Below are 16,564 nucleotides of genomic sequence, written 5' to 3'. Positions count from 1 at the left end.
TCCCACCCGTCAAGGTGGTTTTCTTTGATGAAGTTCTCTTTAGCAGCAGAATTTTTTTTTTCCCTTCTGTCACCCAGGCTGGAATACAGTTGCACGTGATCTCGGCTCACTGCAACCTCTGCCTCCTGGGTTCAAGCGACTCTCCTGCCTCAGCCTCCTGAGTAGCTGGGATTACAGGTGCGCGCCACCATGCCTGGCTAATTTTTGTGGTTTTTGTAGAGGCAGAGTTTTACCATGTTGACCAGGCTGGTCTCAAAATTTGATCTCAGGTGACCCACTCCCTTGGCCTCCCAAAGTGCTGGGATTACAGGCATGAGCCACTGCGTCCAGCCATTAGCAGCAGAATATTACATATAGGCCCAAAATATAAATTATATAAAACCAGACTGTTCTACTGTGAATGAGTTCATGAGACCCCATCTTCCCATTATATGTTTCCCTCCCAAAGGCCCCAGGCACTGCAGCAAAATCTTTCGATCGCAAAGCCAGTTAGAAAGCCATTGTTGAAGCAGAGTGAACGGAGTCAGGTAGTTGGGATCTGAAGATGCCTTGCAGCACCTAAAGGGTTTCAGACTTGCTTCTGAGCCAGTGTAGTGGAGAAGGGATTGGGCTTGAGTGGGGTGGACTACAACACCTGGGTCTTGCAGAGAGAGGAGCCCAGGGAGAAGGGCAGGTGGCAGCACCGACGTCCCTGTGGGTTACAGGAAACAAGATACATTGCAGGTGAAATTTTCACAGGAATGAACAGAGACAAGGGCATTTTGGACTGTAAGTTTCATGAGGGCAGAAACCATGGGTACTTTGTTGTACCGGGCATAAAGAGAAAAAGAAGGAAGGAAGGAAGAGGGAAGAGAGGGAGGGGAGAGAAGGATAGAAAGGAGGGAGAAAACAAGACAAGGAAGGAAGGAAGAAAGAGAGGGAAGAAAAGAGGGAAGTAATGGATTCACCCTGGTTATGTTAACATTTAAGGTATTGACAGCAGTAACCACCATCCAGAGTGCCTGCTTTGGTACAGTTGCTATTTCTGAGGTACCTCCAAAATAAGGAAGGCATGATAACCCCTCCTGCACGGGTAAGAAACTGAGGCTCTAAAAGCTTAAATAGCTGGTTTAAGATCACACCAGGAGTAAGAAAGTGGCAGATTCAAAAAGAATCAGAGAGCCAAAATAGACATGGTGGGAACCCTGAAGTGAGTGCAAGGCTTCCAGAACTTCCCCTGAAATGAGGTTGAGGGGAAGATGCTGAACTTCCAATCAGCATGCGGTCTGGCTTAGAATCCGGGTTCCATCTGCCTACTTATCCTCTCTGTGTCTCAGTTCCTACTCCGGGATACACAACTATAGGAAGAACAGCAAACGTGTTTTTGAAGCCTTCCTACGTGCCAAGCACTTCTGGTGGAGCATTTCTGGTGGACTAGCTACTTGAATCTGAGGATTGCTGTAGGCAGTGATGAGAAACAAGCAAAGGCCGCCGCTCAGCGTCTGGCACGTAAAACATGACTTTCCATCTGACACCCATTATTCATGATTCTGACCTTAGATGGGGCAGGAAAGAGCATGTATGCCATCTAGTGGCCAATCTGGGGAAATTCCGTCCGTGATCCAAACAGGAGCCTCAGGAGGAGCAGGAGCTGCATTCCAGCAAAACAAGGAGAGCTGATTCCAGCAGTTCATAAAGGTCCATTTAGACCCTTGTTTCTGCAGAGCTGAGGAGCCTAGGCTCTCTATCACCCATGTTAGCAATAAAACTAACACTGAATGGTGTTCTAAATATTTTACCTGTGAGGGGGGTACTATTAATATTCCCATTTTAAAGATGAGGACACTGAGGTACGGAGAGGTTTAGTGCAAACTCAAATACACACACTGCTAAGGAACAGTGGAGTCAGGATTCAAATGCAGGTCCAGCTGACTCTCTGCCCTCTGATCTCGATCGTCAATCCTCTTGCCACTCATGGGAAGGTGGCAGAGCATACTGATAAGGAGGGCTGGCTCTGAAGCCAGATTTCCTGCCCAGAAGTTTCCATGCCCCTAAAGCCCAGCCCTCTTTTCTAGATTGGCTCCCTATGGACAGCAGGAACAGAAGCAGATGCTGCAGCCGTCACTCCAGGTAACACTTCTGTCGTACTTGCTGTGTGTTGGACACTGCCCTCAACATTTCACATATGCTACCCCTTCAATTTCTGCAACAGTCCTTTGAGGTAGGTATTATTATCATCCCATTTTACAGATGAACTGGGGAACAATGAGGGCAAGTCTCTTGATAGACCTCCTTGGTCCCAACTGCTGAAACTTTGGAGTCTCGAATGACTCGATACCATGCTCTGTTCATTTGGTGAGGAACGTGGCTTCCCGCCTGGTCACCTACACTCCTCCCCAAGCTCTCCTTCTTCCGCGGGTCCAGCATTTGCATTGTACACTGAACCTCTGTTGTCAGTGCCAAGAACGGGGGTTGTTTCCCACCCAGGTTTGCAAGGGCTTGAGAAAGGAATCAGCACTTTAGAGTCACCCAGAGCTCAAGATCTTCTAAAAGATCTTTCTTGCTTCTCCAGGACAATGCCACCGAGGGGTTTCAGTGAATGGCACCCACATGGACAAGGGGGCTTGACTCTTTCCTCTGTGTTCAGGACCATGGATAACCCCATCCCCACACTGTGGAGGTAGCCTGTCTCCACTCATTCATCATCTCTCTTTTGCCTAGGAATTGTTCATAATTCTGGCAGTAACTGCTGCCCCCAGAAATAAGGCAGAACAAGTTCTTTCTTGCTGCACCCCCTTCTTACTTAGGGGACCTTTAGAATCACCAAAGGAGATTCCACAAATATGTACTGAGCACCTCCTGCATACCAAGCACAAAGCAGTGTGGGGTGCGTACAAGGGAGTCTCCATCCTTGTGGTGCTTACATTCTGGCAGGGGCAACACGAAATAAGCAATAAATAAATGTAAATACATGACAATGTCAGGAAATTCTTGAAGAAGAATAAAGCAGCATAAGGAAATGGAAAGTGATGGGGATGCTGTTTTTTAAATTCTTTTTTTAAAATTCCATCTTTATTGGGGTATAATTGAACAATAAAAATGTATATATATTTATAATATAAAATTACAATTGTATAAAATTGTATAATTTATATATACATAATTATATTTGTATATATTGCATATATTTTATTATTTATTAATTTAATTTATTTATTTGAGACAGTCTTGCTCTGTCACCCAGGCAGGAGTGTAGTGGTGCGGTCTCGGCTCACTGCAACCTACGCCTCCCAGGTTCAAGCGATTTTCCTGCCTCAGCCTCCCAAGTAGCTGGGAATACAGGCGCGTGCCACCACGCCCGGCTAATTTTTGTACTTTTAGTAGAGACAGGATTTTGCCATGTTGGCCAGGCTGGTCTCGAACTCCTGACCTCATGATCTGCCCACCTCGGCCTCCCAAAGTTCTAGGATCACAGGTGTGAGTCACTGCACCTGGCCTATTGCATATATTTTACATAACACTTATATGTATTTATATTATAAAATTATAAATACAATGTAATTATTTAATACATGCATACATCGTGGTTACCATGATCAAGTTAATGAACATATTCATCATCTCATGTAGTCATTTTTCCTGTGTGGGTATGGAGTAGGACAAGGACACTTCAGATCTCTCTAGTAAAGTGTGATTAACAATAGTCACCATGCCGTACATTTGACCCCCAGTACTTGCTCATCTTATGACTGAAACTTTGTACCCTTGACCATCTCCCAATTTCTCTCATCACCCTACCCCCTGGCAACCACGATTCTACTCTCTGCCTCTATAAATTCAACATGCTTTGAATCAGATATAAGTGAGATCATTGCAGTATTTGTCTTTCTGTGTCTGGCTTATTTCACTTGGCATAATGCCCTTAGGGTTCACCCATGTTGTCCCAAATGACAATATTTCTTTTTTCATGGCTAAATCATATTCCATTGTGTGTGTGTCAGGGGGGTATCACATTTTCTTCATTCATCCACTTGTTGATAGATATGTAGGTTGTTTCCCTTGGCTGTTGTGAATAATACTGCAATGAACAGGGGGTGCAGATATCTCTTTGACATACTGATTTCATTTCCTTTGAGTATACACTCAGACATGGGATTTCTGGAAAGTATGGTAGCTATATTTTAATTGTCTGAGGAATTTTCATGCTGTTTTCCATAATGGCTGTGCCAACTTACATCCCCACTAGCAGAGTACAAGGGTTCCCTCTTCTCCACACCCTTGCCAACACTTATCTCTTGTCTTTTTGATGTTAAAGACAACATGCTATTTACTATGACATCCTCTGCCTCTAGACCCCAGAGGGAAGACCCTGGTGACTTGACATTGCCTTGGCGTGGCTCAGTGAGATCTGGGATAGTCAGGATCTAGTCCTAGTCCAGAGTTGGTTTCCTATTTGTGTCATGAATAGTCAGTCCAGCAATGGTTAAGAGTCTTAAAATAGCCAGACAGCCCAGGTTGGAATCTTATCTCTGCATTTACTATCTATGAGCCCAGGAAAAGTTATTAAATCTCTTTGTGCCTCACTCTTCCTATCTTTGAAATGGTGATAATAGTAGTACCTGAAAGTATTGCTTTATAAGAACAACATGATGTTAAATGAGTTAATATGCGTGATTTATGGAAAACAATACTGGCACATAGTAGACAGTATTACTGCGCAGCTGTGAGTTACATATGTGTGTGTATGTATATATACACATACACATACACACACATACTATATATATATCTGTATATATATATATGCGCATATATGCACACTATATATATATATATCTATATCTATTTATCTAATTTTTTTCTACTCTATCCTTAGCTTATCATAGCAGAGAGCAGAGTGGAAAGTTTTCCAGCAAGCCTAGAAAGTCTCTACCACTTATTTTGTTGTGTAACTGGCAAGTATCTTATCTCCTCGAGCCTTAGTTTCCTTATTCACAAAATGAATTAAAATGATCTTTCTGTATTATTGGATGAATTAAATGCTGCAGCAATATGACACATCTTAGCACAGTGGCCCATAATATGTGCTTTATCAGTGTTAACCATTAATATGACAAAGATTTTAATGATGATGATTAAAGGAGGAGGAGGAGGAGGAAGAAGAGGAGGAGGGAGGAGGAAAGAACAGAGACTGGGATCAGGAAGCTTGTTCTCTGTCCAGCTTTGATATTAAGAGGTTTCTGATCTTGGGCTTCAGTTTCTGTAACATGTGGGTATTAGATTCATCGGCGCGGCAAACCCTTTTGGGTTTCATATTCAGAGACCTGTGGGATGCTCTGAAGGGCTGAGACTGGCCAGATGATACTTGAAAAGTCAGCTCCACTTCAATCAATGTGTCAACCTCATTTATTTTTCAGAAGTACAGTCACTACATTTGTTCAGCTCCCAAATGCACTGCCTCATTTCCCTTTCTCCCCCCTCCAGAGAAACAACGTTCTTTCCCACAGACCTCAGTCAGGGTGCACCACCTTGACTCGGGGCTGCGTGGGCTGGCTGGCGCCCAGTGAACGCCAGAGGGCAGCAGAATCAGCATATTTCCAGCGCTGGGGGACTTTTTTTTTTTTTTTTCTTTTTTTCCTTCTCCAAAGGAAAATTCTTATTGGGCCACCTGGCTTCATTCACCCCTCTTGGTCAGAGAAACAAGACAAAATAAAACAAAACGAAAACAAAAAATTTGAAGAACTTGAGAAAGTTGCCAAGACTCAGAGGATTCAAGTCTTTGTAAAAAGAAGACAAAGATCAAAACAGCTCACCACATCCCAGACCTCTGAGCTCTGCACCTTGTCACAGAGGCTGTGAGGGACCCTGAGGTAGCACTGCGAGGCTGAGGGTGGTCACCTGAGTCCAGGGACCTTTGGTGGCTTCGGGACCCCATCATCTTCAAGAAAAAGTCCAAAACACAGCCAGGCTGGAGAAGTGGCAAAGCCTGGGGACTCATCATACGCACTTTGGAGCCAGACCGCCTAGCTCCAATCTCAACTTTGGAACTTTGTGCAAATTACTTAATCCCTCTGTTCCCTAGTTTCCCATTTATGAAATAGCTATAATAATAGTATGTCCTTCAGAGGGTTGATGGGAGGATTAAAGTGAACTCATGTATGAAGAGTTCTTAGAATGGTGTCCGCCACACAGCAAGTGCTTCCAAGTATCTGGTAGTGGTATTATTATCATTATAGAAGGACAAGTGAGAAAGGGTGAGAAGGCCTGGTGCTCACTTCCTCCAGGCAGAAGCCCAGCCCCACCTTTGATCTATTCCCTCATGTAAAGTTAATGCCCTTGGGGGCAGCCTATTTGTCTTCTAGGGTAGGATGAGGACCCAGGTCAGGCCTAACCATTAAGAGAAATTCACCAGCTGTCATGTTGGAAAGCAGGGACAAAGCCTGAGGAACAAGACCGGGGAGAGGCACCTGGGTGCTGGGTGTTGGCGACTGGGTGTCGATCCCTGATGTGGCTGACTTCCCAGCTTGCAGAGTTGCGAAGTAGTAGGCAGTGTGAGGACCTCAGGAGAGACCACAGAGGACCCCAGACAAACTCAGTGCCGAGCCTTGACACATGTGCTGACTCTTTACACTGTGCAAAGGATGTGCACATCCTCGGTATGAAGCCAGCAGGTCTGAGTTCAAGTCTCATCTTTCCCATCCACACAACATGGAAGTCTGAGCAAACTACTTAATTCCTGCATCTCTGGCTTTGCATCTGTGAAATGGGCAAGGTGCTGAGCACTTGCCTGCCTCCTTCTTTGGGGTGAGAAGAAACTGACCCAAAACAGGTGCATCTGTGGCATCAGTCCTTGCACCTGAGCCTCATAATAAACTCCAGTGTTGCTTGTCTGACTAAGATAGTGGTCCCAGAGGCCACTAGAGGCCAAGCCAGTCCATGCTTGTGTCTCTAACCTCTGCACCTGGGCTCTTCTGATTTTTCCCAGGCAAAAAGGTAGGGCTACCCTTTTTCCTCTAAAGTTACATTTTCTTGAGTGCTTATTGTGCACCAGATACTGTGCTAAGTGCTTTACTTTCATCATCTCCTTTAATTCTCAAAACAGTCCCAGGTGGTAGACATTATTGCCGTTCACTGATGAGCAAATAGGCTCAAAGAGATAAAGTGATTTGCTCAAGATCACTGAGCTAGCTGAGCTGAAAGAACAATTCTGCAGCTGATGCCCTTCACCAAAAAGCAATGCTGGGCTTAGAATAAAGGTGTGGTGGTGGTGAAGGGGTGCTTTTAAATTTTAGATTCCTTTTCTCCCACCTTGAGAAGGAAAGGAAGTGTGACAAACCAGAGCTCTAAAGGTGCTTGAAGAAGATCCCTAGGACAGCCTTGAGTCTGCCCCATCCTAAGCATCCCTGGATTTAGGGATAGTCACTTTTTAACCTAAGTTCTCTTCACATACCCCTTATGTTCTTTAGTGAAGGCTGCAGGTCCCTTCCCCCTACCCGGTCTCTCTCACAAAGCTGGAAATAGAGACTGACCCCAGTGACCCAGGCCTCCGTTTTGAAAAGTTAAATCAGATTAGCTCATTAATGGCCTTGCCAAATACCTCGGCCGGTGGGCTGGCCTCTGTGAGCCCCTCAACAGCCTCTCCGGCGGGCGGCTGGGCTCCGCGGTTAATGAATGACTTGGGCAGGCTGGGGCAACAGAGGCCCTCTGTGGAGCGGAGGCACCCGGTGGGGGCAGATCATTAATAAATATTGATTTGGCTCCAAAGGAAGCAGCCCACTGGAGAGCTGGCCCTGGACACCCACGTAGTGGTCCCATTAAGTCGGGGTCAACTGCTCAGCCAGGACGCCAAGGGGTGGCTGGCTTAGGAGTGCCACTGAGCAAAAGACCCCCCAGGCCTGGCCGGAGCCTGCTTCCTGGCCAGTGGGTTAGAGGAGGCCCATTCAATTTACAGCAGTTCAAGGTACAGGCTAAGTCCAATCTTACCCCCTCCCTCCACCCGATGTTCATCAGCCCCAGGGGTTAGCCAGCAAGGCACCCGGGTTAGCCAGCAAGGCACCCGGGTTAGCCGGCAATGCACCCAGGCTTGCCTCCAGCCTGTCTCAGAGAGAGCAATAAATCCTGGTTTCTTGGGTCTGAAATAGAAGGCTGTTTTCACCACCCCCTCCCCGGCTCCCGGATGTCTCCTCCTAGGCAATGGCCTCCAGCCCCGCAGAGAAGCAGTCCCTCTGTGCTGATCTCCACAGCTCCCACAAAGGGAGAAGAGATGGCATGCCAACATCCTGCAGGAGGAAGACTTTTGAGGGTTTTATTTTTCTCTTTTAAGTAGCTTCTACTTTCTTTCTGGAGAAGGAATGCTCTTCAGGAAGCTCTTGGCAAGAATGATGAGCCAAAGGCTGGCTGATGATGCCCAGCTTTACCCTCTGCCTCCTGGAGACAGCAGTGGTCAGAAGTCAGGAGTGGTGATTTTAGGACAAAGCATCTGTTCTCTGTTCACATGGAAAAATAAGAATCCCTGACCAGATGAATAAAAGGGATCTCGCACATGAAGTAAGAGTGAAACTGTGCTTAATAAGCAGAGGGAGTGAGTGAATAGATATGAGTGAAATTATGAATAAATAAAATAATAACCTGTAGGGCTATTTATTCCAACCACCCACCTAAATTACACCTAAATTACAACTATCCTCCCAATATCCTTTTTAAGATATTATGTATCTCATAAACATTATCCATTGGCAGATTGGCCCCCATATCCCCAAATATCTAATTCTGTCTTCTGAGAGCTCACCATTGCATTGAGATCTGGTTATCTGTCACTGACAACCCTAGTTATGATCAAGCAACATTGGGTCAAACAGAAGACATCTAAAGCCTCCTCCATGTATTGGTTATGTCAATCCAGGAGCACTTATTTGGCCCTGCTCCCCTTCTTCTCATCAACTGAACCCATGCCTGGGCTCAGTGCCTTGGTGCACCTCCTAAGACTACTGAGGCATGCCATCTTCTCTATCACTGCCATGTATTATGCCATGTAGCCACAACGTACTAGATTACAAAATGCACGGGTGTAGGCACCATATCTGTCTTTTTCACTATTGCATCCTATCATGTGGCTGACACCGAGTGGGCACTCAATCAATATCGGTAGCATAAATGATCAACTGAATTAGGAGATAGATGTGAATGACAGAGGAAGTTGGCAACGCTGACTCTGTGCTGTTTGAGAAGGAGTAGTAAGAGAAGGAAGAAAATCCCAACAGTCAAGATTTTTAAAAAGTAAGGGCCACGTAATTCATAACATGCTAAGGAAAGAGAGAATTCCTGGGGGATATTTGTGTCAAATGCTACAAAAATGTCAAAGATGATGAAAAAAAAGAGGCTATTGGTTTTGAGTATTGTCAGAATGGTACAAGAGAAAGGAAGATGAGAAGAAAAAAGGGAAAGAAGAAAGAAGAAAGAAGGAAGCAAGGAGGAAAGAGGATGGTGGAAGTAGGGAAGGAACGAGGAAGAAAGAAGGGAAGGAGAAAGAAAAGCTGCATGAAAAGCTGACCTTCTATCTCACATGCCAGTGCCATGTGCAATATACCACAAAGTCAAGTGGATGATGTTAAGCACAAAAAATATTTGGAAACGAGAGATCATTCACAGGGACCCTATACAATCCCACACATGAAGTTGTCTCCGTGGCTGCTAGGTAAGCCTGGCTTCAATGAGGTGGTGGCTGCCACCAACTCCTTATATATTATTATCGGCCTGGTCAGTGTCTATGTCCATGGAGCTGGTGGTGACAAGTCACCTGTTATTAGCTGGGCTTATAGATCATAGAGAGCTCTCCCTATTGAAACTTAAGGATGTCTAAGATCAAGGGCCTATTCAACTCAAGCAAGTTCAATTTGATCTTTCAAGCACCCTAATGCACAGGGTACTCCACATAATCCCCTCCATGAACCACAGGAATTGGGAGAGTGGGTCTTCGCTCCATTTCACAGATGAAGGAGAAGCGGTCATCCATCTGGAAGGGTTTCAGATGGAATTCAAACCTAGCTAGTAGTGTACAAAATGGAGACCCAAATCCTGGCTCTTGACTCTAAATTCATGGCCCTTAGTGCGTCACGACAATACTCCCTCAATCCAGCATGATGGCAAAGTGACATTTAGTTAGTCATTCCATATCCTTTTACTTCCTTCTTCAATTGAGAGAACACACCTGTCACACAGAGAAAATGTATTCCCAGTCTAATTTTTTCTACCTTTCACAATCTTTTGGACTGACCCAAATAGCATTTCACGGTTGCCTTTGTTTATCAAACTTCAGGAGTTTTGGGAGTTTGGACTTGCTCAACCCTAAGATTCATTGTGTATCTTTATGAGAGACTTAAGGGTAAGTTTACTTGTAACCTTTTGCATAGGCCCTACATGCTAGGCACTTTATGCAAATTATATCATATAATCCAAACAACCACACTGGTACCTGGATTTCTTCATTTGCAGATGAGAAAATTGAGGCCTAAAGAGAGAAAGCAACTTGGCCAAACAGCTACAGCCTAGGAATTGAACTGCAAAATCCATGCAACGTTTTAATTATACCTTTCTGACTTGCTTTCTAATATTGAAAACAAGAATAATACTATGTTTGCTTTAGCTGCCTGAGTTGGTTGTTGCAAAGCTTAAATGAGATAACCTAATGCGAAAGAATTTGGAAAACACTGTATGTGGCATATCACTGAGGGATTCCTCTTAGAATGAGAGCCTCCTTTTAATTTTGTAATCTTCCTGAGCTAGAAGCTCTGTGACCTGGTAAACTAGATGGGCTGCAGAAATAGCATTTGCTCAGGATCTTCCTTTGCCAATGAATAGAGCTGCCTGTGACAGACTGCAGGGAGCGGACAGTCTACCAAGGACATGAAGGGACTCTGCTTCCCACTCCTGGGTTGGTGTCATCTCCCCTTGAATGGGCTGATCCTCTCAGCTGGAGTCTGCTTGTCTCAGTGAGGCAGTTTGCTGACATGAGTGACCTCTCCAGCTGCCAGGACTTAGTGCTACATCAGTGCATCCAGCAAGCATACAGGTAAAGATTGAAAAAGGCAGCCAATCCTGTGTGTTTTTGCAAACATGCAGGTATTTGGTCTCCTGCAGACACAGAGCCACATACATCTACAGCTGTGAAAGGCACATATGGAATGCACAAAGTGAAATGCACGGGAGAAGGTTTAGAACTGAGAAGAGGGCAATGGGAAGGTGGAGACAAAAAAGCCAAGCAGAGGAAAGGAGAGAGGAAAGAAAAGTGCAGGTGGTGGGAGTGGGGAAAAACTCTAACCAGATGGATTCCCTTCCAGCCCTAAGCGGCTTCTCTCTAAAAATTCTTAACTCTTTGGGAACCATAGCCACTTTGAAAAATCTTGTCTCCTAAAAAATAAGCATGCACACCCATGTACTACCTTGCCCACAATCCCAGGGGCTTTTCAGAGCCCTCTAAGGAATCCTATCCTCCCTTCAACCCCAATTGATCTGAAATGTCAGCTTTACTCAGCACTGTTCTTCAGGTCAGCAATGTTGAAGCAGAAGAAACTCAAGAAGGCAAGGAGGGGCAACAAGAGGGAAGGAATGACTATAATGATGTTGCTTTTGTCTTCTCACAGTAATCGTAAGTGTCCCCAGGCAACATAGATAGATAGATAGATAGATAGATAGATAGATAGATAGATAGATAGATGATAGAAGATTGATAGATGGATAGATAGATAGACAGATGATAGATAGACAGGCATAGATGATAGATGATGGATAGATAGATAGATAGATACATACATACATACATAGACAGGCAGATAGGTCTCTCTGCTTTCCACAGAACCAGTAGTTGTTCTGGCAATTTGAACTCACTTTTCTTCCCCACCAGGACCCTTATAATCACCATAAATTAAACAAAACCCAATAGATATTTATCTGTTCTTGGAAAATAACTGCAAACATATTTCTCAAATGGTGATATTCCTAACCTCTGTCTACCCAAGACATTGTGTCTGTCTGCTTCTCTTGGCTGCAATCTGTCTCCACATAGGAATTTTCTAGCCCCCACTAAATGTAATGTCATGCAGTCGACTCAAAGGGAAAGGTAAAAGGATTAGTAGATTGATCGATGAAAGATATTAATGCTCTTTCATGTTGGGTTGAAGAAGGATTTGAAGTCATCAGGAAAGAGGGTAGCAGGAGAATAGACCTCAAGTATTCAAAAGACTCTCTGGATTAAAATCCTATTAAATTCACATCAGCTTCTCCAGGAGGCATTTGAGAAGGTTGGGGTTTCTTTACCATGTCGCCGTAATTAACCTTCTCTTAAGCTGTTTTGGGTGGGGAACTTTTGCAATTAAGAAACTGAAAAACTTTTATTTCTATCACCCACATGGCTTTTTGAATGGTTTAAAAACTAGAGTGGAAAGTAGTTTAGCATAACTGATTTGAGAGATTCAGATCTCCTACTTGAACCTGCTGTCAGACTCGCTTCTGAGATCTGAGCCCCTCAATAAAAAGGGCATTTTGTCCAGAGAAAGAATCAAAGGTTCAGATCTACTACAATGCTTTTCTTCCTCTGACTGTTCTCCCACTGAGTCCTACAGAAAGGGCAACTTTGCAAAGGAGTGGTTGTTCCCCTTAAAAAGACCTGTTTCTTGGCCCAGACCCCACTTCACGGAAACTACCATAGAAACCCAAAGTCTTTCTTGGCAGATGCCAGGTCGTGGCATGTCAGCATCAGCTCTCTCATTACAGGTACGGTAAGGTCAGGAGGGGCAGCCACTATGGGATTGGGTGACCAATCATCTGAAGAAATAAGGGTCACAAAACACGTATTGTTTTAAAGGGTTGGTCTTAGCCGGTTTTCTTCCTTAGGGAAAATGTCATCCCACTTCAAATATCAACAACCTTGCCATTTTGAGCAAGGACGTGAGAAGCCCCACTAGGGAATTGAACCTGTGCTTCCTCCAGGCTCCAATAAGCCCAACTTTTATTACACGATGCCTCTATGTGAAAACTTTAGCTTTTTAGGCCAGGCACTGTGGCTCACACTTGTAATCTCAGCACTTTGGAAGGCCGAGGTGGGCGGATCATCTGAGGTCAGGAGTGCAACATCAGCCTGACCAACATGGCGAAACCCCATCTCTACTAAAAATATAAAAATTAGCCTGGCATGGTGGCATGTGCCTGTAATCCCAGCTACGTGGGGAGGCTGAGGCAGGAGAATTTATTGAACCCAGGAGGCGGAGGTTGCAGTGAGCAGAGATTGTGCCACTGTACTCCAGCCTGGGCGACAGAGTGAGGCTCCATCTCAAAAAAAAGAAAACATTAGCTTTTTTACTTTCATACTTCCTGGATCCTCAGAGCGCAACACAAGTGGAGAACAGGCTGAATCGCACCAACCCTGTCTTTGTCACGGCACCTGTCCCTCTATTCTACTTACCTGAGTGTGTCTTCTCCTTTGCCAGGCTGTGAGCTCCTTAAGAACAGGCAGTTTGACCCTTTCTCTCCTAGCACTGTACCCGGCACAGAGCTGCTCTCAACACACCCTTGCCCGTGATTCCAAAGAACCCACTGTTTGCCTTATGGCAAGTCACAGCCTCTGTTTTTACAATGAAAAATGAAGGGGTCTGTAGGGCTGCATGATCTCTCATGTCATTTTCCAGTTGCCAGACTCTCTGAAAAAGTAGCTGTGTACAGGCTGCATTTCGGTCGCTCTTGTGCCCATGCCAGTGTTTATAATAATAATGATGATAATGGTAAGAATAGAGAATAACTTTAAGTCCTTAATTAAACATGCTCTACTCTGTTCCCAGTGCTTCGCTTGTGTAATTTCACCAATCCTATAAGGCAGAAGCTCTTGTGACTCCCCTTTGATACAGTGGGAGACTGCAAGGGTCAATGATTTACTCAAAGTCACACCAAGTGTGGTCGCCGTGCTTCCTGAATCTGCACTCCTAACTCCCCCTCTATGTCCCCGCAAAGAACCTCCTTTCTGAGCCTCCGGTTCAGGCTGCCGGCTCTCCAGCTGGTTTACTATATATTCCCTGGCTCCTCCAGGGGCTGGCTGTCTGCCTGTCAATTGCTTTGATTTCCTTCCTCATGGCCCCAGCTGGCCCAGCCTCCACCTGCTCCAACCAGAGGCTGAATTGCCCCAGGATCTGGCAGGCCCTTTGTCTAAAGGGTCTGCAGCTCCTGTTGAGAGCAGGTGGCCGGAAAAAAGCAAGAGAGGGAAGTTATTGGGGAAGCAGCTTGGGAGGCTGACAAGAAGGCACATAGGACTGATCCAGGGAGGAATTCCAAGTGCCTGCCCTCCAGGGACCTGAGCCCATCTGCATGGCTGTCCACTCTCTGCAAGGCCAGAACACTGGGGTGGGCTTTCCTTGCCTTGGTTATACCTGCAGGAGAATGAAGGCAGAGACAAGTCTCCTAGAAAGGCCATGGAGCTACCTTTTAAGAAATGTTTCAGTGGCCTGTTTTATGGGGTGGATCTTGTCTCATTTTAAAGCATCTCTGCCTATTCAAATGCTTCTTTCAGCTATGGTGCCTGAACTCCTCTTGACCCAAAGTCTTTCCAAGTGTTTTGGAAAGAAACTTGACTTTACAGTAGAAAAAAAAATAATTTTTTAAAGAAGTTAATCTCAGCAATAACATTGTTAGGTATTTACTTGAATCAGTTGAAAACTTATCTTCACACAAAAACCTGCACATAAATGTTTATTCACAGCTTTATTCATAATCATCAAAAATTGGAAGCAACCAAGAAGTCCTTCAATAGGTGAATGAATAAAAACTGTGGTACATCCTGACAATGGAATATTATTCAGGAACAAAAAGAAATGAGCTATCAAGTCACAGAAAGACATGAAGGATGTGTAAACATGTATTGCTAAATGGAGGAAGCCAGTCTGAAAAGGCTACATACTGTACGATTTCAACTATGTGACATTCTTGAAAAAGCAAAACTATAGAGCTAGCAAAAAGAGCAGTGGTTGCTGGAAGGAGTGTGTAAAGAAGAAGGAATGAATAACTGGAGCACAGGGCATTTTTAGGGCAATGAAACTATTCTGTATGACATTGAAATGGTAGACACACGACGTTATGCATTTGTCAAAACCAGTAAAACTGTAAAACACAAAGCATGATCCCGAATGTAAACTATGGACTTCAGTTAGTGATGATATATCAATATTGGCTCATCAATTCTAGAAAAAAATACCACACAAATGCAAGATGTTAATAGAAGAAACGGAGGTAGGGATGAAAGACCTGGGAACTCTCTGTACTTTCTGTGCAGTTTTTCTGTAAACCTAATAGTGCTCTTTTAAAAAGTCTATTAAGGCCAGGCACAGTGGTTCATGCCTGTAATCCCAACACTTTGGGAGGCTGAGGTGGGTGGATCACCTGAGGTTGAGAGTTCGAGACCAGCTTGACAAACATGGTGAGACCCCATCTCTACAGAAAATACAAAAATTAGCTGGGCGTGGTAGGGCATGCTTGTAATCCCAGCTACTCGAGAGGTTGAGGCAGGAGAATAGCTTGAACCCAGGAGGCAGAGGTTGCGGTGAGCTGAGATCGTACCATTGCACTCTAGCCTGGGCAACAAGAGCGAAATTCTGTCTAAAAAAATAAAAATAAAAACAAAAAATAAAAATAAAATAAAAAGTCTATTAAAAAATGTTTCATTTGAATATGCTTGAGGCCCTAAAAAGCAGTCACCTTCCTCCTCTGTATTGCTTTCAGGCTAATCATAATCATAATAACAACCACATGCTATCATTTGTCCAGCCCTACAGTGCACCAGGCACTATTCTAAGCGCTGTTTATATGTGACTTTATTTAATCCTCACAAAAGCCCTCTGAAAAATTGAGGTCAGGGCAGTTAAAGCAATTTGTCAGGGGTATCAAACTCAATATGTGGAAGAAGTAGGACTTGAATCACAGTCTATTCAACTTCAAGCCCACACTTATAATTTCTACACTCTATCACCCTTTTCCTCCCCGGAGGATGAGTAGCATTTCAGTATGTAAATAATGGGACAATGCAAGTTTTGACAACTCCTATATTAGTCATTCACTCAGAAATATGTGCAGAGCACCTGTGTACCAAGCAGTGTGCTAAACTCTGAGGATACAAATATAGGTAAGAGAGTCTACCTGCCCACAAGGAGATTGTATGAGAAGAAGAGACAGATAAGAAGATGGAAAATGACAATGAAAGCGCTAGTAACAAGGAGCCAGGCAGCTCCAGCTCTGGAATTGGCATGTTATGAAAAGGACTTTGGGAGATCCCTCTGGTTGGAATGGAGAGATTCAAAAATCCATTCAACCGTCTTGAGTTGATTTTTGTATATAGTGAAAGGCAGTGGTCCAATTTCAATTTTCTGCATATGGCTTTCGAGTTATCCCAGCAGCATTTATTGACTAGGAATTCCTTTCCTCATTGCTTGTTTTCATGGGTTTTGTTGAAAATTAGATACTACTTATTGGGTATTATGCTGATTACCTGGGTAACAAAATTATCTGTACACCAAATTCCCATGACACACAATTTACCCATGTAACAAACCTG

At 44.3% G+C, this 16,564-nt stretch overlaps 1 protein-coding gene across 1 annotated transcript in view; it reads right to left on the bottom strand.

Moving 5' to 3' along the window:
- Window positions 1-16,564, bottom strand: part of PAH (phenylalanine hydroxylase) — a 66,997-nt gene that overhangs the window by 38,164 nt on the left and 12,269 nt on the right. The gene's annotated exons all lie outside the window — the stretch shown is intronic.

This window comes from Hylobates moloch, unplaced genomic scaffold (assembly GCF_009828535.3).
Source record: "Hylobates moloch isolate HMO894 unplaced genomic scaffold, HMol_V3 SCAFFOLD_12, whole genome shotgun sequence".
Lineage (NCBI taxonomy): Eukaryota > Metazoa > Chordata > Mammalia > Primates > Hylobatidae > Hylobates > Hylobates moloch.
Note: the sequence above shows the minus strand (reverse complement) of the source record. Positions and strands in the feature narration are given on the sequence as shown.